Genomic DNA, 12,016 nt, shown 5'->3' on the forward strand with positions numbered 1-12,016 from the left:
AGGAGGGTTACAAAAAAGATACTGAAAGGTATAGCTGGACAGGAGGGAGCTAACTGAGCCCCTGGGGCATGTAATTGATTTTTTATATTGCTGTAATCCCTCTCCCCTTATGCCTCTGGAGCACTGGTGCACATCTCACCTAGAAATGGGAAAACATTACTGCAGATTCTATAGCCGATATGAGGGCACCTTCCGTATTTAATAGCATCACAGCAAAACCAGTTTCTTCCAAACTGGTTCCAAACTGACCCAAGAGATCAACTTTATCATCAGGTAGCACATCGACATTAACCACTTGAATCACAGAATCATAGAATAGTAGGGTTGGACTGGATGGCCCATGAGGTCTCTTCCAACTCTACTATTCTATGTTTATATGATTCAAGTGGTTAATGTAGATGTGCTACCTGATGAGAAAGTTGACCTCTTGTTACCACCCAATATCAACAGCAATATTTGCATTGATGAGCTCTTTTTAAAGAATGTTTTTATTAAAGACTTTTTACAATAGGATAAAAAGATTTAAAGAATATGCAAAAATAAAATAAAAAATAGAATAAAAAGGAAAAAGGGAAAAAAGAGAAAAAGGAGACAAAAAAGGAAAAAAGAGGAAAAGTGTAGGTTGTTGAGATCTTCCAATCCTCTTTGTCGTCGTGATAATTCTTTCTCTGTTTCTGTCTTCCTTTCTTCACTTCCTTTGCTGCTGTTAGTTTCTCTGTGGGATCCACTTCTTTAGTAAAAGGCTGACTATATGAGAATATTTCTTTTCTCAGAAATCAAAAAGTCTTTAAGTGATTGCCAGTCTGCTGCTTTTTTCCAGTCTTCCATTATTTTGCTTTAAAAGTTGCGTTAATTTGCCCATATTCATTACAGTAGAGTCTCGCTTATCCAACATAAACGGGCCGGTAGAATGTTGGATAAGCGAAAATGTTGGCTAAAAAGGAGGGATTAAGGAAAAGCCTATTGAATGTCAAATTACATTATGATTTTACAAATTAAGCACCAAAACATCATGTTTTACAACAAATCGATAGAAAAGGCAGTTCAATACATGGTAACATTATGTAGTAATTACTTTATTTATGAATTTAACACCAAAACATCACAATATATTGAAAACATTGACTACAAAAAAATTGGCTACTAACAAATGGACTACAAATAAAGATATAATTACATAAAATGAACTTAGAGTAACAACATTGTCAGAAGTTGAATCCATAAAAAGTTCAGTCCTTGCTGCCTAAAGAACTTCCATCATGTTGAGTCAGTCCCCCAAACCCCTCCAGTATATTCAGTTGCTGATCAATTCCATTGTTTTCTGTGCACCATAGAAAAGAGTAGGAAAGGGTTATGGGAGAGGTAGTGGGTGGGATCATGTAAATTCCACACCAGTGGAGAGAGTAAGAAACACTGAGGTGTCTGTGGTGGAGGAAAATATAAAATCTAGGATGAATTTGTCCCCGTATGAAAGCCTTCACTTAGGTGGTGGGCAGTATTGTGTTTGTGGAGGACATTGGCAGGGGTTGGCGGCTCTTGTACATGTTCACGAGTTTCTCTATAACCTGAAATGTCATGGAGGGAGGGCCTTTGGTGGGTCCTCAACACTTGAGGTCATAGTTGTCTGTGGAAGTGGAAGTCCCGGCCACATACATACATACTTTCACATTTACTATGGATATAGATATATAGCTATAGATAGATATAGAAGATAATAGATGATATAGATAGTTGTATTACATGCTCTGAGTAGTGTTGATCATTCCTGTTTTCTCTTAGAATTTCTTTATTTCTATATTGTCTTTCAGAAAGTGCATCCTAAGATGGAAATTAAGGAGGTGATTTGAGGGAGAAGGGGATAGAACTGCAGCAGTGACAGTCCCTCTTAAACAGTAAATACTGGTCAATACAATGAACTGTTGAACCATTCATTTCACACAAACAGTTCTGACTGAGAATAAGGGAATCTTTCTTGTTGTTATTTCATAAAATTAATATCGTTCATATCCATAAGATTCGTTATTACTGTTGATGGGGTGGAGTAGTTTTGGTCTACGTTTATAAAGAAAGGGATTTGCTTCCTGAAACATTTATCTGTACAAGTATTTCTATTTTAATGTTTTCCATTCCCTTTCAGTGACTAGATGGATGGATGAAAACTGAAATTTCCAAGTACTGGTACAGACGCTTCCTTCTCTCCAGAGATGAAAGGAGACTCAGGTAGGAGTAGACAGGGAACAAAATCATGGATAGGATTTTAAACCTTCACTCCAGTAAGGGTGGTATTGTTTCAGTATAAACATAACTAATGTAAGGTTTGTGGTTTGCTTTACTTCTTATTGTAAACATAATGTAGGGACTCTTTTTCACAACTTTCCTATTCCTGGTAATTATGGCTATTTGTAACCCTTGACGGACCTATATTCTCTGACCACTTGAAGTGGCAGAAGTGAATTTATTGCTCAGGCATCATGTGGCCAAAGAGCCATATATAAGGGCAGAACATTTGTCTTTCCCTATTAAATACTGGAACTGTTACTGCACAGAGAAATCAAATTAGCCTAAAGACTATTTGATTGGGAAAGACTGTACTTTATGAATAACAAATAATATATAAAGTGTTCAAAGATAGGCAGTGCTTGGTTCAGTCGGGCCACTATGGCATGGAAGCACATTTGAAGCAACAATTGTGTGTTGGCCAGTGTAACAGCAAGGCAAAACAGCATAATATTTTCTTCATGCTGTAATTCCAGCCTCTCTCCCTCTTTCCCTTCTTGAAGTGAAAAATACAGTGCCAGGAATAAAAGGCACACAAAGTGAACTAAATCAAACTTCCTCAATGGACACTTGACAGCAATCTCCCAAAGCGGAGAAGAGCAGGTGGCAAGGAGGCAAATGCACGCAGGCTGAGGCACTGAGCCACCAGATGCAGCCTGTTTAGGCTGAGGCTCTGCTGCACCAAGGTGGACTGCAATCTCTGGAGTGGAGTTTCCTGACTGGACTCCTCCCATTACATTCATTGGAAGCAATCACATGGAGCTGGAGTTTCTGCCTTACAGAAAGAGGCAGAGCTGCTTCGGCTAGAATTCCAGTCCGGGTTTACTTTCTCTCTGCCTTGCTATTAGAACTGGTTTAGGGGGCAAACAGGCCTCTTTTGCATTGTTCATAGGTCAAACAAGCATTCAGATATCAAAACATCACACTAAGCCAAGTGAGGATTTGTAAGTTAAAACATACTTATGTTGGGACATTCTTTACTAGAGGCTTTACTCTAATTGCCTCCATTCCTGCTGAATCTTCTACTCCTGGTGGCCTTATTTATCACACACATGAATAATAGTTTTCCCAGACTCTGTGGCATTCTGGGGACTCATTGAATGTTCTTGACTTTCTCATCGGTTCCACAGAATGGTCACTTGGGGTTATATGATGACAAGGCATGGAAAACATGTTCCTGTATTTCAGGTCCTTCTTTTGCATCTATCCATCAATCCTCCCCCCCCCCCCATCCTTTCATTCTTGGGTTTTTGGTGTACTGACATTGCACATGCACAACACGCTTACAGCTTTGGGATGAGCTTCTTGCAGGGGGTTGGACTGGATGGCCCGTGAGATCTCTTCCAACTCTACGATTCTGTGATTCTATGAGTGGAATCCATACAGGAAGAGATGGAATATCAGGTGTGAAGTCTACCTCACAGACAATAATACAAATGTCTTTTATTTCAGTGGTGATAGCTCTAAGATTGTATTCTTGCAGCAAGTCCTTGAGACCTGACATCACTATTCATGATTGACAGTTGGTGTGTGTGTGTGTGTTTTGTTCTGTCTTCAGTTTTAATTCCACCATATGGTTGCTTGGTGGTTAGGAAAGTGATCCTCTGGCAGACAGTATTTAATTCTCCTTTGCCTTTCCCCAGTCCACTTTCTATCCATCCACTCACCCTCAAACTGCTACTAAATTTATGGAGTGAAAGCGGGTGATGCCTCTGTCTTCTCTGCACATACCTTTGTAGCAAATAGCAGCTGGGAAACACACTTTGGGGAAAGGGACCAAATAACAGAATTCCATTCCTCATTATTCCTTTGCTTGAAAGGACCATTATTTGGTATGAGTTGGCTCTCCATATCCATGAAGTCTGGATCTATATATTCAACCACTCACAGCTTGAAAATATCCCCCCTAAAAAAATCCCAAAAGCAAACTCATTTTACTATGTCATTGTTTTTCATAAGAATTGAGCATCCATGTGTTTGGTGTTCACTGGATGTGGAACTCAGTCCCAGCGGATACTAAGGGCCCCATGTACATCCAAAAAGGAAACAATTATAGTCTAGGTACAGATTTGAACTATGTTGGTCTGGTTTTAACTAGCATGAAAAGTACGACCATGTGTGATTTCTGCAGACAAGGAAGCAAGGAAAGAAACTGGAGCATGCAAAGGGAGGAGAAGGGGATTGTGCAAGCTTCAAGGCAACTGGATAGACGATTCTACAGAAGAAGTCATTCCAGTTCAACCTTCCTTCAAGTTATGGATAGTAGTGTGCTGGATCCAGGGCACCTGCTGACTGCAATATTAGAATCTTGTTTACTCCCCTGGCAGCAAACGTCAAAACTGAGTGTTCTTCCTCAATAGTGTAATTTCTTAAGTGCTTTCCTGCAAAATCACAGATCGCTCCCAGCAAGAGATACCATATGTTGCACAACGACGGTTTTGCATCAGGAGTCAGCAAGCTGTGTATCTCAGAGGGTGTGTGTGGAGTAATGGCATATAGGTGTGTTTCCAGTTGACACAATTATTATAGCTGTGCTTGTGAACGTGCATAAGACAATTGTGAGCTGATTTATTCATGTATATAGAGTATAATAATACTTATTTACTTTACTACTTAGGCGATCCCTCGTCGTTCGAGGACGATAGTCTTCCAACCTTGGTATCTTGAGCGTGTGTTCTTAGGTGACTGAAGAGACCGATTCCTGACCCGCATATTCTCCCGCAGTGAGGACATCGGTTTCCAGGTGGAAGGCGGTCCCGGTCGGGATTAGCTTGATGCTCCTTCCTCTTGGCACGTTTCTCCCTAAAGCCCTCCGTTCGTGCCTCTTCGAACTCCGCAGCACTGCTGGTCACAGCTGACCTCCAATTAGAGCGCTCAAGGGCCAGGGCTTCCCAGTTCTCAGTGTCTATGCCACAGTTTTTAAGGTTGGCTTTGAGCCCATCTTTAAATCTCTTTTCCTGCCCACCAACATTCCGTTTCCCATTCTTGAGTTCGGAGTAGAGGAGCTGCTTTGGGAGACGGTGATCGGGCATTTGGACAACGTGGCCAGTCCAGCGGAGTTGATGGCGTAAGAGCATCGCTTCAATGCTGGTGGTCTTTGCTTCCTCAAGCACGCTGACATTTGTCCGCCTGTCTTCCCAAGAGATTTGCAGGATTTTCCTGAGGCAACGCTGATGGAAACGCTCCAGGAGTTTGGTGTGACGTCTGTACACAGTCCACGTTTCGCAGGCGTAGAGCAGGGTTGGGAGGACAGTGGCTTTATAAACAAGCATCTGGTCTCTCTACGGATGTCCCGGTCATCAAACACTCTCTGCTTCATACGGAAAAATGCTGCACTCGCAGAGCTCAGGCGGTGTTGTATTTCAGTGTCGATGTTGACTTTTGTGGAGAGGTGGCTACCAAGGTAGCGGAAATGGTCAACATTTTCTAATGTTACACCGTTAAGCTGTATTCCTGGCTTTGCAGAGGGATTAGCTGGTGCCTGTTGGAAGAGCACTTTGGTTTTCTCGATGTTCAGTGAGAGGCCGAGCTTCTCGTATGCTTCTGCGAAGGTGTTTAGAGTGACTTGTAGGTCTTCTTCTGAATGCGCACAGACTACGTTGTCATCAGCATATTGGAGTTCTATAACAGATTTTGTGGTGACCTTGGTTTTGGCTCTCAGTCTGCTGAGGTTAAATAGCTTGCCATCTGTCCGATAGATGATTTCCACTCCGGTGGGAAGGTTCCCATCAACAAGGTGAAGTATCATAGCGATGAAGATGGAAAATAAGGTGGGGGCAATAACACATCCCTGCTTGACACCTGATTCCACCTTAAATGGGTCACTTTGGGAGCCGTTGCTGTCCAAGACTGTTGCCATCATGTCATCATGGAGGAGCCGCAGGATGTTCACAAATTTGTCAGGGCACCCGATTTTTTGGAGGATGGTCCAGAGAGCGCTGCGATTCACTGTGTCGAATGCCTTTGCAAGGTCAATGAATGCCATGTACAGAGGTTGGTTTTGTTCCCTGCATTTTTCTTGGAGCTGTCGAGCAGTGAAGATCATGTCCACTGTTCCTCTGGAGGGACGGAAGCCATTCTGGGATTCTGGGAGGGTGTCTTCTGGGACAGGGAGAAGGCGGTTTGCAAGGATTCTTGCAAGGATTTTCCCGGCCGAGGTTAGAAGGGAGATACCACGATAGTTCCCGCAGTCTGTTCTGTCCCCTTTCTTGAAAAGGGTGATGATGGTGGCATCCTTGAAGTCAGCTGGGATTTTCTCGGTCATCCACACCTTTTTAATGAGCTGGTGGAATTGTTGTATCAGCTCAGGTCCACCCTCTTTGAAGATTTCAGCAGGAATCCCATCAGGTCCGCTGGCTTTGTTGTTTTTTTGTTGGCTGATGGCATTGCTGACTTCTTCCAAACTAGGCAGTGCTGCAAGCTCATCCCTGGTTTGTTGTTGCGGGATTTGTGAGAGGGTCTCTTCGGCCACATTGGAGCTGCGATTCAGCAGGTTCTGGTAGTGCTCTTTCCAACGTAGTGCAATTGATGTTTTGTCCTTCAGAATTTTGGTTCCATCTGATGAGCGTAGGGGGCTGTATGCCATGGTTTCTTGGTCCGTAAATGATCTTTGTGGCTTTGAAAAATCCCTGAGCGTCATGGGTATCTGCAAGGTGTTGGATTTCTTCAGCCTTCTTTGTCCACCAGATGTTCTTGAGTTCTCTGGTCCTTCTTTGGACCTCAGCTTTTGCACTGGCATAGATCTTTTTCTTGGCAGCACAGTTGGTGTCTCTGCCATGTTTGGAAGGCTTTCCTTTTGTTATCAATCAGCTGTTGGATCTCTTTGTCATTATCATCAAACCAGTCTTGATGTTTCTTAGTTAGGTATCCAATGCTTTCTTCGCAGGCTGTGATGATGGAGGTCTTCAGTTTGTTCCAATGTTCCTCGACATTTTCGGGGTGTTCTGTGGGTAGATGATCTTTGAGTGTTGTTTGGAGAAGGGCTCGTTTGGAGGGCTCCTGAAGGGCTTCGGTGTTCATTTTGCGCCTTGTTTTTCTTCCTTGGAGTCTGCGTTTGGGGACGATCTTGATAGCCATCGTGGATCGGATTAACCTGTGGTCCGTCCAGCAGTCATCAGCACCTGTCATGGCTCTTGTGAGAAGCACATCGCGGCGGTCTCTGGCACGTGTGATAACATAGTCCAGGAGGTGCCAATGCTTTGACCGAGGGTGCTTCCATGATGTCTTGAGCTTGTTTTTCTGGCGGAAGAGCGTATTGGTGATGACAAGATTGTGCTCTCCGCATTTGGTGAGAAGCAAGATGCCATTCGAGTTGCTGTTTCCGACCCCGTCTTTTCCTATGATCCCTGGCCACAGGTCAGAGTCCCTTCCGACTCTTGCATTAAAGTCCCCCAGGAGGATGATTTTGTCCTCCTTAGGTATCTCCGATAGGATGGTATCCAGCTGACAGTAAAATTTTTCCTTGATGTCTTCGTCAGCATCTAGAGTTGGTGCATAGGCGCATATGATGGTTGCCTGTTGGTTTTTGGCAAGGTTAATTCGGAGGGTTGAAAGTCGTTCGTTGATGCCAGTGGGTGCTTCAGTCAGGTGCTTCACCAGGTCGTTTCTGATCGCAAAGCCAACTCCGTGTATTCTTCGCTCTTCTTCAGGCAGTCCCTTCCAGAAGAAGGTGTAGCCTCCCTTTTCTTCCTTCAGCTGTCCCTCTCCGGGTCTCCTGAAGGGCTGCTATGTCGATCTTAAAGCGTCCCAGCTCCCTTGCAATGAGAGCAGTCCTGCGTTTGGGGCGCTCGCTGTCAGTGTTATCTAACAATGTCCGTACGTTCCATGTTCCAAAGTTCATTTTTCTTTTTTGGCCGCAGAGTGGTGACCCCTCTGGACGCGGCAGTCCAGTCAGGGTAGGAGAGGCAGACTATGTTTAGGGCACCTTTTCTAGCCCCTTCCCCGTGTGGGGTGAGCAGAGCGGATCCTAAAAAGGGCTGCTCAGCCATGGATACAGCTGCCGGACTACTCAACTGCCTCGGTCCTTGAGGTAGAACGACTGAGTCCATATCCACCGCCCATGTGCCAGTCTGTGACTAGGGGCTTCCAGATTTCACAGTCCTGCCCCCATCGCCACTCGCTGATCGCCATGGGACTTTTGTAGGTTTGTTTTTATTTTTGTTGGAAGACGCCTGTGCGTGATTTTTTTTAATGTGTGGAGGTCTGTGCACGGCCGGTCAACACAGTCTTCACAGAGTGAGGTTCCAGCAGTGGTGTGGTTAACACAACGACAGTGGCTTCTCAGTCTGTTGCAGCCTTCTTCCGCCTTCACAGCCGTTGTAACATGTACCATGTTATCCTCCGCCTGCTCCGTCGTTGAGGTCTTTGGGTCTTCGGATTGTGCTTGGTCTGGAACCTCCCCTGCGGCCACTCCTGGGAGTGCATCACTCCAGTGGTTGTGCCCACAGGTTCATCGGAACACGCAAGCCCCCTCACCACAGCAAGGTGACAATCCATCGAGGGGGAGTGTATAATAATAACATACACAAGGTATAAGAAGACTAAGGCAAATAAAATACGTTGATGATTGGATATCATGAAGGCATTATGTCAGCATTCCCATTAGAGCTGAAGTTGATAAAGCTGAGTATGGTATGGGGTAACTATTCACTGATGCCTGTTAACATGACTCACATTGTATCATTTAATTCCTGCCAAATAACAGGCCGCTTGATCTTTCCAGACAGTTATATAATCTCTTGCCTTTCCAGAACATTGTGCATCTTGCTCACTTGATGTCTGTGAGCAATAAGCATCCACAGTTCTTTACTTTTATACTCACTTGTACTTTGCACACACTAGCAGAGATTCAACACAACCATGTCCTGATCCACCTCTCTTATACATGTTTGGAGCAGTTATAACTGGGTGCAGGAATGTTCACTGTCACTAGGGATTTTAAAAAATATTTCACCTGGCCATGAGTGTATCATTATTCCTAGATAAGTGCATATGACATTTGATATGCACACAGGTGTTGTTTAGTATGCAAAGGTGATGGTGAGTTGATTCTTGTGGGAATATTTGGTGAGCGCAGCCCGTGATATGAGCATTTGCTAGACAACAAGAGCAAAATACTCAGGATGCTCCTATAAGGTTAAAGGGAGGCAGGTTAAATTTTTGTTCTAGGAAATCTTTCTGGGATAGAAAAGGAGATAGATAAAATTAGGTTGCCTGTATTTGAGTAAAAACTGGTCCTCATATGGGTGCGAACCATCCTGAGACAGGAGCCTTGTGTGTCAACCTTTCCTAGACAAAGGGAAATAAAAGACTAACTACCTTTGGGATGTAGAGGAAAGTAACCCTGCAAGCAGGAAGGAAGCAAAAAGGGTTGAGTACACAGATCAAAAAAAGAAACAGGTGAAACAAAAGGGCAAGCATGTTCTCTAGAACACCCATTGATACTAATCTATATATATGAGTGATGGCATCAGGGCAGCGGACAAAACAACAAAACTACAGGCTCGAAAACTACAAAACTACAACCTCGAAATTTGACAACACAACCCATCATTCACAGCTTTAGGTTGATACAACAAAACGAAAAGAAAAATAAAGTCCTAATTGCAGGGAGAGGAATAATAGTTTTTATCCAATTGCTGCCAGTTAGAAGGCTAAGCTCCACCCACTTGGTCTCCTAGCAACCTACTCAGCCCAGGGGACAGGCAGTTAGGCCTCACTTAGGCCTCTTCCACAGATTATCAGATTTTAACTGGATTATATGGCAGTGTAGACTCAAGGCCCTTCCAAACAGCTATATAACCCATTTAGAATCTTATATTATCTGCTTTGAACTGGATTATCTTGACTCCACACTGCCATATAATCCACTTCAGTGTGCATACTAAACATAAAGACAACCATACAACAGACATTCAATACCACCACTACCTCAACAATTTCTCACCAACACCACCAGACAACGCCACAACAACGTGTGGCCGGGCGCAGCTAGTTACACTATATAAGGACTGATGTCTCTTCGTTTCCAACAATACTAAGTAGAAATTCCTCATTTATTCTTCCAGTGTATTTAGAAGTTATATTCCAAAGATAAATGGGAGCACCTGTTACTCCATAGACCAGCAGGACTGGTATTGGACCCAGATCTACCATACTAAACAGCACCAGTAACCTCCGTGTCAAAAGGTGTCTGCTTATGGATTTCCTGAAAGCATATGATTGATTCCCCTCTCTTAGATGCACATCTTAATATTTTGAGGAAATGTTAAAGTGTCAGAAAAGCTGAGAAGAGATTTTGTCAAGAATCTAGAAACCACTAAATCAATTCATAATAATTTATGGCATTATTCCACTTTAACTGACATCAAGTTGTCCTATGAAATTATGTAGTTTGCAGATTGTTGAGCCACTGTTATCTGAGTCTACACTGTCATATAATCCAGTTCAAAGCAGATAATGTGGGATTTTATACAACTGTGTGGAAGGGGCTTAACAGCAAATTTTCTATCAGGTAACTACATAATGTTTTTATTCTGACATTAACATTGAAATCTGAAACATATACAGAAAGTCTCTTCTTTCTGTATACCGCTTCTTTGTTGGGAAGATGTTCTAGCGCCTGTCATATTATATTAACATACTTAAACACACAATCTTTTTTTGCTCATTACAATACAGACGTAAATGTACAAATATATTTTCCTCTTTTTTCTCATCTTAAATACAACAGGAAATGCCAATCTTAAGAAATGGCATTAATAATGAGATCAAATATAACAAAATCAGTCTATAATCAAAATCTGATTGAATTTTATCAATAAGGCATTATAAAAAACCTATCAATATTACCATAATCAATTTTACGTTCCAAGAAGAGGAAAAAATGAAACATTCTATGCAGGCATCCAAGACAAAATTAATCAACACCAAATACATCATGCTGACCATCAAAGATGACTCAAACTCAACTGCAGAAAACAAAGGAGAAATAAACATTTATTGGAGAATTTGTTCTGGGATCAAGGAATGAAGCAGAGAGTTTAATCAGATTTTGTGAAGCCAATAGTTTATTCATAACAAAACATATTCTATGGGCAAATTGATGACAGTATACATTGACTTCATGATCACCATTGAAAGCAAACTACAGTATGACCCCTACATCTGCAGGAACCACTATATGTTATTCTTGGACCAAAGACCCCTCAGTTCAATAGCATTTATCTGTGATTTTACATATCCATGTAAAGCTTACAAAGAAGATTAAACTCCTGTAGAATTTAAATACCATGTAAATGCACTACTAAATTTACTCAAACATGAACCCGAAGAACCAAAGACCAAAATCAGGAACATTTTCAAGGAAGAATGCAAAACATGTCTATCTGTTGTCAAAAGAAAAAGAAATCTCATTTGATGACTGATAACCCCTTTAAACAATTGTGGTCAGCAAAAACTAAAGTAAAAGATAACTTACATGAATTCAGGATCCTGAACATGACAGTTGAGTGACTTGTATAAAGAGACAAAACACTATCATAATAAGCAGTGCAAAGAAAAAGAGGAAGACTAAAGAAATAGACTGAGACCCCTAACACAAGATCCAAGAAATCAAAGGGAAATTTAAAAATATGATCGAGCCAAAATAAAATGAGGAAGGGAAGCAGTACATGAAAGAATTCAGAATTCCTTCAAACTAGATGAAGACCCTTCAGTTTTCAAAAATGAAATAGAAACT

The 12,016-nt window shown here is 42.2% G+C and overlaps 2 long non-coding RNA genes across 3 annotated transcripts in view; one reads left to right on the forward strand and one right to left on the reverse strand.

Moving 5' to 3' along the window:
• The window catches only part of LOC134298267 (uncharacterized), a 141,396-nt gene that overhangs the window by 97,788 nt on the left and 31,592 nt on the right, over positions 1–12,016 (reverse strand). The gene's annotated exons all lie outside the window — the stretch shown is intronic.
• The window catches only part of LOC103278606 (uncharacterized), a 64,323-nt gene that overhangs the window by 12,203 nt on the left and 40,104 nt on the right, over positions 1–12,016 (forward strand). For both annotated transcript variants that reach the window (XR_506197.3, XR_506196.3), the window contains exon 2: positions 2,138–2,220. This is a non-coding gene — a long non-coding RNA (uncharacterized LOC103278606). The remainder of the gene's footprint in view (positions 1–2,137; positions 2,221–12,016) is intronic.

The sequence above is a fragment of the Anolis carolinensis genome, chromosome 4, assembly GCF_035594765.1.
Source record: "Anolis carolinensis isolate JA03-04 chromosome 4, rAnoCar3.1.pri, whole genome shotgun sequence".
NCBI lineage: Eukaryota > Metazoa > Chordata > Lepidosauria > Squamata > Dactyloidae > Anolis > Anolis carolinensis.